We start from the raw sequence: 17,622 nt of genomic DNA on the forward strand, positions 1-17,622 counted from the left end.
AATTTACGGCAAAATACATTTTAGCCTTAGCAATCTAAAATAAAGTCTTAGTGTTCGTTAAACCAAGAGCTTGCATAAAAAGAATGCCTAAATCAGACTTCGTATGATGAAAATATTATATTTCCAAGTTTCAGATTAGTAGTATGAAGCTCGGAGTTCGAATAGTAGATCGAACGGTTTTCAACCGACACAACCTAAACGAGAATCGAAGGTCTCGTTAATAGTATCTCAACATTACAAAGATAGACGAAAATGGTCTTTGGATGAAGAAGTTATGTATTTTTAACAAACTTTCTTGTCCTGGCCTGTTAAAATTATAACTTTAAAAATAAAGTCAAAATTAGGTGACAAAGTCTAAAAGAAATTTGTAGAGTACATTTCTACCTACACGTAGATATAGAGAGCATCGAAAACGGATCACGTATACAATAGTTACGCTTTTTAGAAGGCGAGAGGAAAAATATGATGCTGATGTGAGGGGTACGCCCAGCGTACCTTCGGACACCTTGCGTACCGAAGTACGCCCCATGTATGAAGATGCTACGTTGTGCGGTCTTCTTTCTCCTGCAGCCGAAAATTATCCATGAAGCCCCCAGTCGATGTCTGACGCGCGTTCACTACGCCCCGCGTAGACCGAGGCATCTTGGCTATAAAAGGGTTGTGAGGCCAGCCTTCATTCTCACATCTTTTACACCTTTTTTATCTCTATACTCTCTCTCTCTCTCTCTAAACCTCCTTAAATCACCACGAAGCCTAAGAAACCACCCTATCACTAGAAGAAAAGCCCCTAGCGTCCGAAGGCTCTGAGAAAAAGAGTTTTTCGGTTTGAGACTCTGCCCGCGCAGAACCTGATTTTCAAGCAAACCTCCCAGTTTCGTCAAAGGAGATTATTTTAAGAAGTGAAGCGTTGTCCGAGTCACCAGCTTATCAGGTCAATGCATAGTTACTTTCATCTTATTGGGTGAGTGGATAGTTGCTTTCAACTTACACATAGATATGAAGTATTTTATATAAATTACATGTTATGTGTGCATATTATCTGTTTACTTGAGATCTATGTTGGATGAAAGATTTAAACTTTGTTTTTTTTTTTATCTAGAATTTTTTTCTTAAGATATGAACCGTGTATGTATTGTCTGTTCAGATCTAAACTTTTTCTTTAGATCTGAACCGTATATGTATTTTCTTTTGAAATCTAAACCTTTTCTTCAGATCTAAACCGCATATATATTTTCTTCTTAGATCTAAATCTTTTCTTCAGATCTGAACCACATATGTATTTTCTTTTCAGATCTGAACTATATATGTATTTTATATCTACAAATATTTTGGGTAAAACATCGGTAGATGTAATAAGTGGTGTGTGATGAAATAAAATGATGAGAGGCCTCAGTTTGACAATGATCCAATCATCTAGCAGACTATGGATGACGATCACAGACTTTTCTAGACAATTGAGTGGAACGCTAGCAGGCTCACAACCTATAGGTGTTTATTTGAACTACGTGCTCATCAGTTGTACTTGATCCCCCTCACAGTTTCCTTATTTGACATAAAATGCTCAGGAATCCCATAAGCAGAGTTGTCACCCTGATGAAATTCTTTAGGCTAGGTCCCTTATAATAGATGCTTTTCGGATGTAAAGTGAAGATAATGGGAATGGGTAATCGGGTTGTTTGATTTGATGTAAATAATAAACTTATTTAGTGTAGGTTGAAACCCTATGTGCTCACCAGGATCCCAAGCCTGACCCACTCAGTTTCTTGTTTTACACGTAGTGACACAAGGACATAGATGCAATGATCTGATGAGTGATTATATATTATAGGTCAGTAGAAATAAATAGAAATGTTGTAAGGCCTATGTTGTTTTTAGTTTATGCTTTTGATATGTATTGACGATGACATCCCGTGTTTTGTAATGTTATGAAAATACATTTCTTCGGAATTGCTTTGATAAATATTTATCTATGTTTTGGGATCAAATTCCACAACACTTTGTTTAAAAAGTTACTCTAATTTTATTATAAAGCTTAAACAAAATCCATCTTTTCTGGCCGTGAAAATGGGGATGTCACACACACATACACACACATACTCTCTCCCCCTCTCTCTCTCTCTCTCTTTGTATCTCTCTTTTTCTCTCTCTGGAACGCCTTGTTCCTGGTATGATTTTTTATTTCAAATTATTTCCTTTTCCCTGGAGGACTTGTCGAGTTCGAAGCCTCAACTCGACGTGTTGAAGTTGATTTGGCCGCGAGGTTTAATGAGTCAACTTGACGAGTTGAGGTGCCTCAACTCGGTGAGTTGTTAGCAGGGAAGGAAACCCTCATTTTAGGGTTTTTCACCCTATTTAAACGCTTTAATTCCCAGGTGTTGGCCTCATTTCTAGCCACCATATCCCTTAACCCTAATCCCAGAAGCCTAGAGCCCCTTTGAGTTTGTGAGTTAATTTTGAGTGTGTTTTGGTGTGTTTGAAGCTCTTGGAAGGAAGAAAAGCTTGTTGGAAGTTGGTGGTTCAAGAAGGAACTCTAAGATCTTGATTCTTTGCACCATTTCCAACATATTTCGAGTATAAATTTCTAACCTTGCTTAATATGTGATTAAATCTATTTTTGGGTTAGTTTAGATACTTTTAGTCATGTTTTGGTGATTGATGGGATTATAGGACATCCCAAGTGCTATTCTTTCAGATCTATGATCCCCATGAGCTCTTTTGGCATAAATGTGCCAACTTTATGGTCTTAAGGGCTCCATGCATTCATTAAGTCCGTCTTATGACTTCTTTTGAGCTTTTGAGCTTCTTCTAATCACGATTGAAGGTAAAGTAGGAAACTTTATGTGGTCTTTCAGTTTTTAGGGCCAAATCTACATTTTGGGATTATGCCTTTGGTGATTAAGTGCTTAATGATTAAGTCCTTACCCTTTTATGGCTAGGTTTTTGATTTTGAACTAATTTTGGTGGTTCTTAGGGGTAAATTTGGAAAATTTACCCTTCTTGAGGCTATTTTAGTTAAGATCTGAGCCATGAAGCTCATAGTTTCGTTAAGGATGGCTTAATGGATTAAGATGTTGAATTTCTGGCGAACTTGGCGAGTTCAGTCCACTCGAAGACTTTGACTTTGACTTTAGTCTTTGACCAAGTGTGACCTATAAGGGGTTTCTAGACATTTTTTTGATGAACTTAAGGAAATCGTTTATGCTTAGGGTTGAGTAGAGTCGATACTCGAAGCCGAGATCCGTTCAGCTACCTTTATGTATTCGAGGTGAGTTTCCTTACCGGGTTTAGCGGGTCGAAGGCAGCAAGGCTGGCCCATGTTTATCATATGTTGCTAGTATGATAGTTGTCTTTGTGACTCTTACATGTGCTTGTTTTTATATGTCTACCGGGCAAAGGCCCGATGCCAGGCGGGGCCTGTTGGATATCTATATGCTATGTATCCCTATGATTATTGCATGTGTATGTGTTTACCTTTATATATATGTTATTTTATGTTGTGTGGGGCACATTTCACCGAGCTCAGCTCGATGCCGGGCGGGGGTCCAAAGCCTGGCGAGGCCCACTATGTGTTTCTTGTATGTTTGATATGTGCTATTTTGGGGGAACTTACTAAGCTTTGTGCTTACGATTATTAGTTTATGTTTCAGGTACTTCCGGTTGTAAAGGGAAGAGCTTGAGATGACTGCACTGCACACACCATGGAGATTCCAGTATAATGTTTTACTCTGATTTCTGATAAATTGATACATTGGCTTTATTCATGTGTTCGGATGTTAATGGAAAATACAATTTTATTTATTCTTATATTGAAAATTTTGGGAACATATTGTTGGATGTTTCAAGTTGGTATCAGAGCCTTGGTTTGACGGATTTGGGCGCGCTCTCGGTGTGTCTGAACTCAAACTAAGGACTTGGTAGAAACTTTCAAGAAAACATTTTTATAAAAAAGTTTCTAAAAGTGGAAAGGGTGTGGTGTGTGCAATCAGCCGAGCTAAAGTAAGTCATCCCAAAATACCTGAACATATTTATATATGATATGAATTGTGAAATTGTAACACCCAAAATTTTCAAACAAATTTTTTTTCATATTTTCATAAACATACTTTCATTCATAAATATTATAAAAATGTCATTGTATCACATATCAATCCATAGAAACACAACCAAAGATCATAATGTATAAAACTCCTCATGTGTGTACTGATCATGTCGGCGCCTTCCTGCGATCCTCACTGGTACCTGAAACACATAACACAACACTGTAAGCATAAATGCTTAGCGAGTTCCCCAAAATACCACATATAACACATAATAGCCACTTGAGGCTATAACTCAGTGGACCCTCCGGTCCTAACTCAGTGGACCCTCTGGTCCTAACTCTATGATCTTCCGGTCCAGGATCACGATCGGTCTCTCAACATAATTTAGACTCGCGTCCACCTGGATATCCTCCAACGACACCACTGCCTACTCGTCGGCTATACACTTCCTCAACTGAGACACGTGGAAGGTATCATGAATTTGGCTGAACTCCGCAGGTAACTCCAAACGATATACTACCCTGCCCACCCTCGCGGTCACCCTAAACGACCCAATATATCGGGGACCTAGGTTGCCCCTCTTCCTGAATCGAATCACTCCTTTCCAAGGAGACACTTTTAGGAGCACGAGGTCTCCTACCTGGAACTCAAGCTCGGATTGTCGCCTGTCCGCATAACTCCTCTGGCGATTCTGAGCCATCAAAAACCTCTGTCTTACCTGCTGTATCTGCTCTGTCGTCTGAAGCAGTATCTTAGTGCTACCCATCACTCGCTGCCTTACCTCTCCTAGATGGGAGTCCGATACCTTCTACCATACAACAACTCGAAAGGAGGCATACCAATGCTCGAATGGTGACCGTTGTTATAGGAAAACTCAGCCAATGGAAAATCGATGTCCCAACTCCCTCCAAAGTCCAACACACATGCCCGAATCATGTCCTCGAGCGTCTAAATCGTCCACTCACTCTGTCCGTCCGTCTGTGGGTGGTAAGCGATACTGAAATGCAGCATCCTACTTAACTCATCATGGAAATTCTTCCAGAACCTGGAAGGGAAACACATATCTCGATCTGACCTGATCGAGATCGGTACACCATGCCGCGATACTACCTCCCTCACATACACCTCCGCCAGCCTCTTTGCGGAAGAGCTCTCACTGATAGCAAGGAAATTAGCCCTCTTTGTCAGCCGTTTGACGATCACCCAAATTGAATCGATGCCCCTCGCGGTCCTCGGCAATTTGGTGATGAAATCCATAGAAATCTATTCCCACTTCCATTGGGGAACCTCAAGTGGCTGCAACTTTCCATGTGGACACTGGTGCTCGGCCTTAACCCTGCGACATGTCAAACACCTCTCTACAAACCACACCACATCCCTCTTCATACAGGGCGACCAATGGTCTCTCTTCAGGTTAAAATAAATCTTAGTGGCCCTGGGATGGATCGAAAACCTCGACCTGTTTGTCTCCTCCATCAAAATGGTACATGTACCGCCCTCAAATGGCACCCAAATCCAGCCTTGGAAGGTCATAAGCCCTCGGTTATCGGTAATGAACTCAGATACTTGCCCGGTAACCTGTTCTCTCTTGCGGTTCTACGGTCTCATGGCCTCTACATGGGCCTCCCGAATGGTGTCCAACACAGGAGTCATCACTGTCAACCTCATACAAACATCCTGTATTAGGGCACTCTCCGCCCTACGAATCAAGGCATCAGCTACAACGTTAGCCTTTCCCAGGTGGTATAGGATCTCGCACTCATAATTCTTTACCACATCCAACCATCTCCTTTGGCGCATGTTCAGGTTGGGCTGATCCATTAGATACTTCAAGATCTTGTGGTCCTTGTATATGGTACACCGAACAACATACAAATAGTGATGCCAGATCTTGAGAGCGAACACCACAACCTCCAACTCCAGATCATGAGTAGGATACCTCGTCTCATGAGGCTTCATCTGCCTTGATGCGTATGCTATCACATGCCCTCTCTGCATCAGCACCGAACCCAATCCTGATATCGACGCGTCATAATATACCACAAAATCCTCCATCCCCTCTGGAAGGGCTAACACTGGGGCTTCGCATAATCTCTTGCGAAGTGTCTCGAATTAAGCATGCAACTTTGGGCCCCAACTGAAAGCCACACCCTTGCATGTCAACCTGGTGAGAGGAACACCAATCCTGGAGAAATCCTTGATAAATATCCAATAATAACCCGCCAACCCCAGAAAACTCCTGATCTCTGAAGGGGATCTCGGTACCTCCCAACTCATCACAGCCTTAATCTTGGCCGGATCAACCAATATCCCATTCTGGTTGACGAGGTGTCCTAGGAACTGGACCTCTCATAACCAGAAATCATACTTGGAGAATTTGGCGTAAAACCTCTCAATTCTCAAACACAAAGGATCTCCCTCAAATTCTCCTCATGCTGCTCTCTGGATCTCGAATACACCAATATATCATCAATGAACACAATCACCGAACGATCCAACATCGGCCTTCACACCTTGTTCATGAGATCCATGAATGCTGTTGGTGCATTGGTGAGCCCAAATGGCATCACCACGAACTCGTAATGCCCATAATAAGTCCTGAACGCTGTCTTCTAGATATCCTCATCACGCACTCTCATCTGATGATATCCAGACCTCAGATCAATCTTGGAGAACCAAGACGCTCCCTAAAACTGATCCAACAAATCGTCGATCCTCGGTAAGGGGTAACAGTTCTTGACCGTCAGCTTGTTCGACTCCCGGTAATCAATGCACATCCGATGTGAACCATCCTTTTTCTTGACAAAAAGGATCGGCGCTCCCCACAGCTAGCTACTGGGCCGAATAAACCCCTTCCCCAGCAGCTCCTGCAGCTGTGAGGATAAATACTGCATCTCTGGTGGCGCAAGGCGATAGGCTGCCTTGGCGATAGGCGCTGCCCCTGGGACCAAATCGTACGAAACTCTACCTGCCTCTCGGGAGGCACTCCTGGCAACTCCTTAGGAAAAACGTCCGAGAACTCACGCACTATCGTGACCTCATCGACCGACCTCGGTCTCTTTGTATGTACTCTCGTATCCACCACATAAGCCACAAACCTGCTACAACCATGCTGTTGTTGGATTAATGTCTAAGTCCATAACTATAATTGGTAAGACTTGACCCGACCCGGCATGGTCCATTTGGGTTGCATGGCATCATGCATTTGGATAGACTATAATGAGAGAAATAAGACACTTATGGTTATTAATATATTATAAGTTCTAGTATATTAATAATAAGAATAATAAGATTATTTAATTAGTATTGATCAAGAATTAATCTAGGATTAATTAAGTGATCAAAAGAAGAATAATTAAATATATGGGTTGACTGTGTAAATCATCCATACTTGTATAGTGGGCTAATGCTCCATGGATAATCAAGTTGGTCTAAAACCCATAGGATGGTCCATGGATGCTCCATGGTGTATTTGAACCCATGGATCCAAGGAAATGGAAAGTCATGACAATTAGCGTTTACCCTAATTGTGACACTATAAAAAGATCTTATTCTTGACAAAATCGGACACTAGTATCATTCTAGAGAAGGGCTAACCGATTTTGATGAGTGTAGAATTCTCTCAAGTTATTCCAAGTGTATTTGGTGTTGTGTGAACCATTTGAGGTGTCACACTTGGGGCACTAGGCACTCAAGCTTGATGAAGACATTCTACATCAAAGAGGTATGTATTCTATCTTGTTATATTCATTATTTTATATGCTAGATTAGGATAATACCTTGGATGTTCATATTTGTATGTATAATAGAGAAAACATAGATCCAAGGTATTTAGGGTTGCATGTACACTTAGGAGTGTTAGAATGCTCAAAACCCAACAATGGTATCAGAGTGTAGGCTTGTTTTCTTGTTATACTTGCAAAAGGAGCTAAAAAATCGAGTTTTGATGTTGTCTGCCCAGCAGACTCGCCAAGTCCAAGACAAAATGCATCCAACTCGCCGAGTTGGTTCGTGCACTCGACGAGTTGGACCCCCAGACAGCATAAATTCAACTTTTTTGGCTGGAATTGGACTACGAACATTACCCTAAGATGTTTTTGGACTTATAAACTTGTTTTTGATGTGGTAATGTTCATGCTAATCCAATTTCAAAGATAATTGTCAATAGATTAATGTTTTGTATTAGTTTAAGGTTTAGACTAATTACATGAAAAAGTTTGATTTGAATTATCTTGTTCTTATGAGTTGCTTAGATTAATAGAAAAGTTGAGTGAAATAGTTGTTTTCAATCCAAATTAATCTAAGAGTTGATTTTAAAATGTGTTTTTGTAACTTGTCCTCAAGTTACATGAAAAGTCACATTTAAGTTTCATAAAACTCATAAAAGTTAGCAAAGGTTATAAAAAATGAAGAGTCTAGTTCTAATTAAAATGGTTTTATGACCCCATAACTTGTCCTCAAGTTATGGAGGACCAAGAATCTCTTCATTAAATAATAAATAAATAAAAAAAGTGTAACCTTAATTAATTCCATAAGTTATGAAATAAAGAAAAGTTAATTCTTTTATTAGTTTAAAGTCTTCCATAACTTGTCCTCAAGTTATGGAATTTGAAGAGTTTTTGGATTAAAACTACTTTAAACACATAAGTTATGGAATTAATTAGTTTTGAATAGTTTCAAAACTTGCCCTCAAGTTTTGGAATTTGAAAAGTTTTCACTTACGAATACTTTAATTCCAAGTTAGCCCTTAGAATTTTAAAGAGTTAAAATTCAACCCTTATACTTTATAATATTATAAATTAATAATATATATAAATATATATATATATATATATATATATATATATATATATATATATATATATATATCTATATATATGTATAAGAGTAAAGTCAGTCTTACCGCTAGTACGCCTCATTCACGAAGCCAGTCTATAAGGTCGGTATAAGGTTGTTGCCTATAAAATGGCAACTTAATGGGTGTCCACTCTCACCCACCGCTTGCTTGACCGGTGGAGGGTCGTTAACCGAACGGGTTTGACTGGACTATAATTCTCCCTTCATTAAAAGTATTAATGATAAATACTAGGTAACTAAACTCTTAATAATACCCAATCTTAGTTATTTAGGAAAATGTGAATAAGGTGCTAATCCATGAAATTACACTTTGCACTTTGTTTATGTCGGTTAGTGGAGCGTGTGTGGTTAACCAACACACTAACTCGTATTTAACAAGGTAGGCAAAGGGTAACTTAATGTTTATCATAGTATCGATGGAGCGTGTGTGGTTAACCAGCACATCGATTGAGAGGTAAACACTTAAGAGTACCAAGTAATTTGCATGGTTACTTCACACCTTGTTTTGTGATCCTCGGCATCCCGGTCACAAAACCTGAAGGGCACACTCGAGATTGAAACATTCCATTGAACAGTTCAATGAATCGCAAAAGATCTAGGAGTTTCAAAACCAATTAAAACCTAATAATACATTTCGTTTATCTTGGTGGAAATTGGTGAATCGTCATTCACCTACCTTCAAATATTTTATAGTTTGGATTACGGCATACCTCTTCTAAGTTATAAAATAGTTTGTTGGGTCCTAGCCTTAATATTTCATATTGGGTGTCATATAAAGGACTTAAGATCAACTATCTTGAATATCTCCCAAAAGATGTATGGTTTAGACATTTATGATCTTCCCAAATCTCTTGAAACAAGCTTTCCTAAATGAAGATGATGTCCCATGGAAATCATACTTCTTTCACCTCCTCTAATTATTCTCCCAAACCCACAAGTTCTTGAAAAGTTTAAGGTCACTCAAGCCCAATTGGCAAGGCAAGGTCTAGGTGTGGTCACGTCTTGGAGATGTAGTCACATATAGACAAGTCGGGAGAGTAGGGTGTCAAAGTCTTGAGAAAGTTGGTGGTTCAATCACTTTCTAAGTTACATAGTGAGCTCCTTTGGGACTCCTATGAAACAGACTAAGACAAGATCCTTAATGATCTTATCCATTTGCTAAGATCAACTTTCTAAAACTTTATGGACATTGACAATGGTGACACTGGAAATACAGAAAAAGCATTCTCTTCCCAAGGAAAGGGATCGACCATAGTCAACTCGGTTGACCAAATGGTAAAGAGAAAGGCTAAGTCTGAGATATTCCCGTGTACCATTATCAAAGGGTCCATTTGTTTATATTGCCAAAGGAAGGGGAATTAGTTGCGAAGCTGTCAAATTTACCTAAGGATGTTAAAGTCAATAAGTTTGACTCTAAAGTAAAGTCCACCATCTAACTCTGCTAAGTTTCTATTATGAGATTCTTGATACATGATGTGACTGGGTCACATGGTGATGTTTTAAGAATCAAAGAAAAATGAAGAAACTTAAAGAAAGAATATGTTGAATCTGATCGCGTAGATGGATTTCTATCGCATAGTTTGAAGATCGGATTCTTGAGCTACTTCTTAGGAGTTATGATATATTGCTTAGGAATAGATAACAACAAAGTTGTCATGTGCTTTTGCACTGTAAGGATAAGATTTTCCGCAAAGTTGTAAATTAAAAGAAAATTTTTGATTTTATTTATTTTAAAATATCCTTACAATTGCATTTGAGGAAAAATTGTTGCTTATATGATTCCATTAAGAGCAAGAGTGGAAATATGAATTTGATTCTCTTATTTGTGGTAATGTCAAAATTTACCAAATAAGGAAAGATTCTCATCACCCAATTTTCATTTGGACCGAGACTTGGAATCATGTAAGGGGTATAGCATGATGAATGAGAACTTTCAAGTATTGGAAAATTAAGATTAATTACTTGTTCACATGGATGTGTGAGTCAAGTGAAGGAGTAAGGGATCGAGTACACATTATTGTGCACTGGTCAAGTCCACCACAAAAGATTGATAAAACTATTCGTCATAGTTTACAAAATCTCAGTAAATATGATTATATTTACAAGCTTAAGTGTAACTCCGAGACATTGGAAAAAGGTTCCAATGTATGACAGAGTGAATTAGAAGAATCAAATTAGGCAGAAGGATAAAAGTTTCTCAAATCTGAAAAGATGGGAGAGTACTTTAGTATCAGTTTTGTGATCATGTTAATGATTAAGAAACTATAGCACAATTAGTTCTCTAAAGGAAATCTTAGTGCATTCTTATGACTAAGAAGATGGATCTTGAATTGTTGAAATGATTAAATCAAGAAGATGAGTCATACTTCGTTCCAATACAAGTTTTAGAAGCATACTCCAAGATTGTAATTTGAGTGAAATGTCTTAAAGAAGGTTTAAAACACTTGTCAAATGTAATAGTAAAAGTTTCCTACTCTTGTACATTTGAAATTGGTAAGTTGTGATGTTTTGGATAAAACAAAGACCAACTAACGCCAATTGTGTGAAGTGTTTGTCTTGATTAGAATCCGCACCTCATCTTGGAAGTTTGACAAGGGAGTCTTATAGGTCAAGAGGAAAGTAGGAGTCTTAAAGGTCTTAAAAGTCTCAAGAACTAATCAAGAATAGAACCTGAAGTTCTTCACTAGCACACGACTTGAGGTTTATAACCTATCGTGTTGACATATTCTATGCCCATTCCAGTTAAAGTTGGCTTTGCATATGAGTTCTTAGAGTTGTCAATTGGTTGCACAACAACTTGGAAGCAATGGCAGGCTCTTGAGCTGCCAGGTGGCAAGAAATTAGGATTGAGTTCAGTCCATATGAGTTTGGATTTGTCATTAACCTTTTCTTGTGACTATGGTTTTAAAAATTCACATGGATAAGAACACATACACCATTAAATCTAAGTGTCATAAGGTTTCTCTCCGATTCATGAAAATGATGGTGAGGAAACACTTTCACTAAGTAGATTTTAGCTAAGATAGCAATTATGATATTTGCATTCTCAAAGTCGTTAGTGGAGCATGTGTGGTTTACCGGCACACTAACTTGGACTTGTGAGAAGTGGCAAAAAGGTCTAACCATTATGATTACGGCATCCCTCTTCATAATTGTTTAGACACACAAGTGTGCTATCTAAGGGAAGGTGTATGATTTTGATAAAGTTTTATCAAAACAATCTAGTATCAGAAATCTGAACTTTGGTAAGAAAGTCAACTGATTTCTGAGTACATGTCAAAGCTAGTGGGAGCATAAGTGTTATGCTAATAATCATCATGTTAGTGGGATCATGATAATTATGATAAGTATTGCAAGTTAGCAATGTTAATTATAGAAAACAAAAGGTTTCAATTGGGAAAAGTTGTTTTGCTATAATTTAGGGAGAGGAAATTATACTTCATCTCAAATCTATAAGCTTAGATCGTGAGGTTTTAATCATTTAGTCAAGGATATATATATGAATTTCATGTTGGAATGGATCAACATAAGGAAATTCTATATATGGGTCCATTATATGCGTTCTAAAATTCGATTATGATTACGGCATCCCTTTTCACAATCTGAATTATGAGAACTTGGCAAATAGAAATGGAAATGTTATAGCAAAAGACTGGTTTAGTCTTTATGTGAGACATCATGAATCGTGTCCCATATGCTTCGGATATAGGATCGATTACATGTGCTATATTAATCCTTTCTAAAATTTTCCAAATGCCTGGGGCATTAAGAAGTGAAAAGGTTTAGAACTGGATATGACTAAAAGGATTAAACAATTGTAGAGGACAATCTAAGGTTTACCAAAGATTGGGTGCTCAAGGACAGTTGGAAGTATAGTGATAATTCTGGAAGGACCATATTGACATAGTCTGTAAGGAGGCAACTCTTGTTCAGAAGTGATAGTCAAAATGGAATCTAGAAATATTTCAAAGTTAGAATGTTCAATCTGTTTTAGATTAGGAAACTTAATGCAAGAAGGATGTTCCCAAGGAGCTGATCTCCTTTGCAATGCTTTGTAATGGTTGTTGTCAAGTCTTTCTGACTTTGTGCATATTCATTACAAGAGGATCAATGCATATAAGTTTAGAATCTAACAGATTTCAGTAAACGACATGAATTTGGAATTCTTGCATTTGCAGTAAGGATTTGGTAGTGTGAAAAGAGAATCATTGAAGTTATGTTCAATTTATCTAGTTCACAAAGTAAAGATCATAGACAAACATAGTATGCATACTTGGTGTGTGGCATGACTAGTGTTTAGAAAACATAGCGTGCATGCTTGGAGCATAGGACAACTATTGTTTTAAATTCAAGAGTAAAGTTGATAGCTGAAACAGTATACAATGAATAATGTGTAATCATATGGTGATAAATAAAAGGTGTTTTATTTATGTTCATAGGTTTTGATACCATATTGGATTCAATTATTATTGTGTTTCACTTTGCATGTTTTGACTTCCCGAATAAACTGGGTTATTCTTCAGGAATGACTAAGTTATTCAAACCATCCACAGTCAGTCATATGTTGGAAGTAGATATGAATTAAGACTGTCATGGGTTGGCTTGTAGAGGTCTAAGGTGTTGGACAAAGGGCTACAACACTCATGAGTGCTCATAAGTTCTGAGTATTGGATTCAACCCGTGCTCATTGGAATCACTTGATGGATTTTATCACGAGTGATCATGAGACGATAATATCTTATATTCTTCAAACCTAGAGATATGAGTTGTTACTATGAGTTGGTTGTACATTGATTGCACGAAAACGCATTTGGTAACTCGGTTCTATAAAACGTGCCTTTGTGTATGATTCAACAAGTAGTAGAACAAGCCATATGAGTCGAAGTTTATCCATTCCTTTTACCTTCGGGATAAAAGCGATATATGTGGGCCCCTCGATGATTTGATGATGACAAATGGAAGTGCTCGGCCGGGCCAGGACTGATTTGATTTGTTCAATTAGTCAGTCGTCATAAATCGGAAATTGGGAAACAACAAATGGACAGAGAGAATCATTATAATCCATGTCTCAGTCCATATGATATCTAGAATGGAGGAATATATGATCCCTTATCTAATGGACAAGTCATTGACAAAGGTCAGAGTTCGACAGAAGCTTTTGAGAGCTACGATTGCCAGTTGGTTCCTGAAGTCATACGCAATAATAGTTTTAGACTTATCCAAGTAGTAGACTGCTGGATTAATGTCTAAGTCCATAACTATAATTGGTAAGACTTGACCCGACCCGACATGGTCCATTTGGGTTGCATGGCATGATGCATTTGGATAGACTATAATGAGAGAAATAAGACACTTATGGTTCTTAATATATTATAAGTTCTAGTATATTAATAATAAGAATAATAAGATTATTTAATTAGTATTGATCAAGAATTAATCTAGGATTAATTAAGTGATCAAAAGAAGATTAATTAAATATATGGGTTGATTGTGTAAATCATCCATACTTGTATAGTGGGCTAATGCTCCATGGATAATCAAGTTGGGCTAAAACCCATAGGATGGTCCATGGATGCTCCATGGTGTATTTGAACCCATGGATCCAAGGAAATGGAAAGTCATCACAATTAGGGTTTACCCTAATTGTGACACTATATAAAGATCTTATTCTTGACAAAATCAGACACTAGTATCATTCTAGAGAAGGGCTAACTGATTTTCATGAGTGTAGAATTCTCTCAAGTTATTCCAAGTGTATTTGGTGTTGTGTGAACCATTTGAGGTGTCACACTTGGACCACTAGGCACTCAAGCTTCATGAAGACATTCTACATCAAAGAGGTATGAATTCTATCTTGTTATATTCATTATTTTATATGCTAGATTAGGATAATACCTTGGATGTTCATATTTGTATGTATAATAGAGAAAACATAGATCTAAGGTATTTAGGGTTGCATGTACACTTAGGAGTGTTAGAATGCTCAAAACCCAACAGCTGTAAGCTCTGCCTCGCTCTTGCGGCCGAAGAAAATGCTGACCCAGAACGGGTACCCTTGCCATAAACCATAAGAACCCCCCCCCCCCCCCCCCCCGCACTAGAGTCTCGTATGCTCACCAGTTGTCGCTCGATGTCGATAACCGCTCCAAACCTGCTCAACCAGTCCATGCCCACGATGACACAGACATCTCCCATCGCAATCGGGACTAAATCAATCGGAAACTCAACGCCGAAGATCTCGAGTACACATCCTCGAATCACATCAGTGGCATACACCGCTCTCTCGTCAGCTATGGAAACTCGCAAAGGTCGACTCAACACCTCTTGACAGATACTGATGTGCTGACTAAAGGCTAACGACACAAAAGATCGACTCGCACCCGAGTCAAATAACACCAAAGCAGGTACAAAACTCACAAGAAATGTAGCTACACATATTATAAAATAATCATAACACCACAAACTCAAAATAAATAGTTGAAAGAATACATACCAGCCACAACATATGGCGCTACGCGGACCTCCTCCGCTTTTAACTAGAAGGCTCTCCCGCGAGCCATTAGCGCCTCGGCCTTCACTGGCCGACTCTCCGTAGCTCGTACATCAGAAGGGGAAGATCCCTGTGATGCTCCCTGTGCCAACCCCCACAACTGCGGACACTCGGCCTTCCGGTGTCCGGTCTGGTTGCAGTGAAAACAGACTGCAAACCACTTGGGGCAATCCTTGGCCATGTGCCCCTCCTTGCCACACTTGTAGCAAGACCCTGCTCGACAAACCCCCTCATGACTCTTTCCGCACTTGCCACAAGTGTGGCACTTCTAGTTCCCTGATCTCAAATTGGCGGGCTTGGCCCGCTTTGCTGCCGGCTGGGACTATGTCGGTCGCTGATCCCTCCCCTGAGACTCCGCCTCCTCCTTGGCCTGAGTCTCAATCTCAAATTCCCTCTTCCGGGCATTTTCCTGAAGCTCAGCAAATGTCCGGTACGACGACTTCACCACAAACTCGTAGATGTCTATCCTCAAAATGCTCAAATATCGACTCATGCGTACCTGCTCGGAAGACACGTACTCAGGGCAGAACATCGCCCTCTCATGGAACATCTTGGTGATCACTTAACAAACTTGGTACCTTGCTTGAGGGTCAAGAACTCCTGGGCCAAAGGTGCCCTTTCCACCGAGGGAACATACTTATCATGAAACATAGCGGTGAACCTCTTCCAGGTCACCGCAGAAAGCTCTGAAGAAGAATAGTGCGATGTCACAAACTTCCACCAGTCCTTCGCTCCAAAGCGAAGGTTGTTTAGCGCGAACCGAACTTTCAGATGCTCCGGACAGGAACACGTATAGAAGCATCCCTCAATATTAGAAATCCATCTCATCATAGTGATCGGATCCTGCATCCCATCAAACTCTGGTGGCTTCGTGTTGCTGAACTCTCGGTACAGCAACGAGTCACCCCCTTGTGGCCTCGCATCAGCGACGACTGCGGTAGCCGCATCAACAACAGCATCAGTAAGAGTAGCGTAACACTTGTCAAAAGTCTCGATCAGGGTGGTCTTCATTGACCCAAACATCCCTGGTATCTCGGCTCGGAAGGCAGCGGCCACCTCCTGGTGAATCAACCTGCAGATCTCCTCATCACTAACACCACTGCTCTCAGGTGTGTGACGTGTCCTAACCATGATGTCTCTCTGAAATACAACACAAAATATCAAAGACTCGCTCGAGTGTACACATACTCGATATCTCATTCCTACTCGATCCCTAGTACCCTAAGGAATCTTACTTGGGCTGCGCACTGATCCGGTGCCTTCGGTAGTACGGGCCGAATACTACCGTCCACACTGCATCAGTATTCACCCCAAGTCCTCCTCCTAGGATCCCAAATCCCAAGTACTCTAGTCTCTCTATGCATAATCTACTCTCTAGCAGATCCCTCATAAGCTCCTCGTTGCTATCTACTCACTCTCAAGTACCTCCTAACAGCAAAACCCCTAGGCTAAGGCATCACAAAATCTGGCCACTCTAGTCCTAATAAGAATACCTAGACTACTCTAGCATGCATAACATATTATCTCATATCTCATAACACATAATATAAGGGTATTTTGGGAAATCACTGTTCGAGCCCTGGCTGATCGTACACACTGCTCTGCTCTGCTCTTTTCAAAAACTTTTTACTCCTTGAGAGAAATTTTGTAATTTTATATTAAAAATCTCTGAAATCCTCAGCTTGAGTTCAGATACGCCCGAAGGTGCACCGGAATCCCTCAAACTAAGGCTTTGATACTAACTTGTAACACCCAAAATTTTGAAACAATTTTTTTTCACATTTTCAAAAACATACTTTCATTCATAAATATTATAAAAATGTCACTGTATCACATATCAATCCATAGAAAAACAACCCAAGATCTTCACTGGTACCTGAAACACATAACACAACACTGTAAGCATAAATGCTTAGTGAGTCCCCAATAATACCACATATAATACATAATAGCCACTCGAGGCTATAACTCTATGGACCCTCTGGTCCTAACTCTGTGAACCTTCCGGTTCTAACTCTGTAAACTCTGGAACATACACGACATGAATCACATAGAAATAATGCAGTGTATCCCAATCACATAAATAACATACAAGATACTCAGTCATATAACTCTAATTACCACTCTAGGTATAGTATAATGAGAAGACTCACCTCGGGTAACTAGGTAATCTCG

Source organism: Lactuca sativa, chromosome 5 (assembly GCF_002870075.4).
Source record: "Lactuca sativa cultivar Salinas chromosome 5, Lsat_Salinas_v11, whole genome shotgun sequence".
NCBI classification, from domain to species: Eukaryota; Viridiplantae; Streptophyta; class Magnoliopsida; order Asterales; family Asteraceae; genus Lactuca; species Lactuca sativa.